Genomic DNA, 2,748 nt, shown 5'->3' on the forward strand with positions numbered 1-2,748 from the left:
GTTTTGATGTACCGAAGGTTGTTCGGAGTCCTGGATGTGATCACGGACATGACGAGGAGTCTCGAAATGGTCGAGACATGATGATTGTTATATTGAAAGCCTATGTTTGGATATCGGAAGTGTTCCGGGTGAAATAGTGATTTTACCGGAGTACCTGAGGGGTTACCGGAACCCCCCGGAGGCTATTGGGCCTTATGGGCCCAAGTGGTGGAAGAGGATAGGCGGCCAAGGGGAAGCCGCACGCCCCTCCCCCCCCAAGTCCGAATTGGACAAGGAGGGGGGCGGCGCCCCCCCCCCCTTTCCTTTCCCCTCTCTCCTCCTTCCCCCCAAGTCCTAATCCAACTAGGAAAAAGGAGGGGAGTCCTACTCCCGGTGGGATTAGGACTCCTCCGTGGCGCCCTCTCCCCTGGCTGGCCGCACCCCCTTGCTCCTTTATATACGGGGACAGGGGGCACCCTAGAGACACAAAAATTGATCATTGATATCTTAGCCATGTGCGGTGCCCCCCTCCACCATAGTCCACCTCGATAATACTGTAGCGGTGCTTAGGCGAAGCCCTGCGTCGGTAGAACATCAACATCGTCACCACGCCGTCGTGCTGACGAAACTCTCCCTCAACACTCGGCTGGATCGGAGTTCGAGGGACGTCATCGGGCTGAACATGTGCTGAACTCGGAGGTGTCGTATGTTCGGTACTTGATCGGTCGGATCGTGAAGACGTGCGACTACATCAACCGCGTTGTGCTAACGCTTCCGCTTTCGGTCTACGAGCGTACATGGAAAACACTCTCCCCTCTTGTTGCTATGCATCACCATGATCTTACGTGTGCGTAGGAAATTTTTTGAAATTACTACGTTCCCCAACAACTTCACCATTATTTAGGACTAGAGGAAGGCATTGGGAAGTAATAAGTAGATGATGGGTTGCTAGAGTGACAGAAGCTTAAACCCTAGTTTATGAGTTGCTTCGTAAGGGGCTGATTTGGATCCATATGTTTGATTCTATGGTTAGGTTTACCTTAATACTTTTGTTGTAGTTGCGGATGCTTGCAATAGAGGTTAATCATAAGTGGGATACTTGTCCAAGTAAGGATAGTACCCAAGCACCGGTCCACCCTATAACGCCTCGAGACCATTGTGCCAGGTGTCCTCCAGTTATTCGCTGTTGTTGCCTTGTCATTTGCTTGCGTGTTGCATCTCATCATGTCATCATGTGCATTGCATCATCATGTTTTCAAAACTTGCATTCGTCCGGGTTCCCCTGTTCTCTCCGCTGTCCGTTCTGAGCCCAGACACACTTGCACGCGCCCGCGGCACGTCCGAAATATTATTTTATAAGTGGCCGGAAAATGAGCTCGGAATGGGATGAGAGTTGGCGTGCGGTCTTGTCATAGTGTAGGTAGGCTGCCTGCCAAGTTTCATCACAGTCGGAGTCCGTTTGATGCCCCAACGGATAAATATAGCGGCAATAGTAGTCGGTCTATCGTCGGACGTTTCCGGGATCCGGAACCATGTGCCGGGCTGCCCATCTTCCTCTCTTCTCAGCCCACTGGTCCACTTGCATAGTCCATCTAGCCCACCTACCTACCCCTCCGCTCTGGGCGTCCGATCGAGATCAAACGGCTCCGAAACAGCCTAAAACCCCCTCCTCTAGCCCTCCTTTTCCTATTTAAACACACCCTAGTCCATTTTTGGACTAATCCTAGTCTAAACCCTACCTCTAGCCTTCCCTAACCCTCAGCTGCCGCCACCTCCCACCTCTGCCTCGTTTTCCGCACCGGCCAAGTCCTCCGCCGCCACTTGTCGCGCCTCCATTAGCCCCGCCGCCACCTGACCACGCCCTCCTCCAACCCGGGCTTGCCACGCATCCCGGCTAACCTCCCACCACCGCCAAGCCCGCCAGGACCCGCTTCGGGCCCTGGGAAGCCCATCGGGGCCCAAGCGCTCCGCCGTCGTCGCTCGAATGCTCCGCCCCCGAGCGGCGCCGTTCCTGCAAGGAGAGCCCCGAACTCCCATTCGCCCTCGTCGCTGCCTCCCTGCCAACGTCGCCGGAGCGTGGCCTTCGACGAGAACCTCCACCAGGAGAGCCCCGACCCCAGGCAGATCCGCTGACGCGCCATGTCTCCTTTCCCTCCTTTATCTCTCTGCCTAACCCCCTCAGTTTTCCTTCCCCGCAGGCCCGCCGCCGCCATGTTCAACCATCGCCGAAGCTCCGCATCGTCGTCGTCTTTGGCCAGATCCGGGCCAGGCGCCCCGGATCCGAGCTCCACCACCGTAGATCTGACCTCCCTTTCGCCTCCCCAAGCGGATCCGCCATCCCATGTCGTCGTTGACCGCCGGAACCGCCGTCACTGCCTTCCCGTGCAAGAGGAGGACGAGCCCTCGCCCTACGTGCCTCCTCTGCCCGCACATGCATGGGCTCCCGCGTCGGAAGGCCCAGCGCACCCCTCCTGCAGCCCGTCTTGCTCCTCCTTGGACCGGGCCAAAGCCCACTGGGTGAGGCCATCCCCCCTGAGCGCCTTCCTTTTTTCCCCTTGCTGTTGGGCCATGCTCTGTACGCCCAGTTTCGGCCCGTATAGTGTTTTTCCTCTAGGCGAATTTAATCAATATCCAGGGGATTTCAGTTTTACACTAAAGCCCCTCTAGATCATGCATTTAATATCTCACAAACATGCATCACATGTAAATAACTTATATATGAAAAATGCTTAGTTTTTCATCTAGTTTCATAGTATGCCATTTTCATCC

Source organism: Triticum dicoccoides, chromosome 5A (genome assembly GCF_002162155.2).
Source record: "Triticum dicoccoides isolate Atlit2015 ecotype Zavitan chromosome 5A, WEW_v2.0, whole genome shotgun sequence".
NCBI lineage: Eukaryota > Viridiplantae > Streptophyta > Magnoliopsida > Poales > Poaceae > Triticum > Triticum dicoccoides.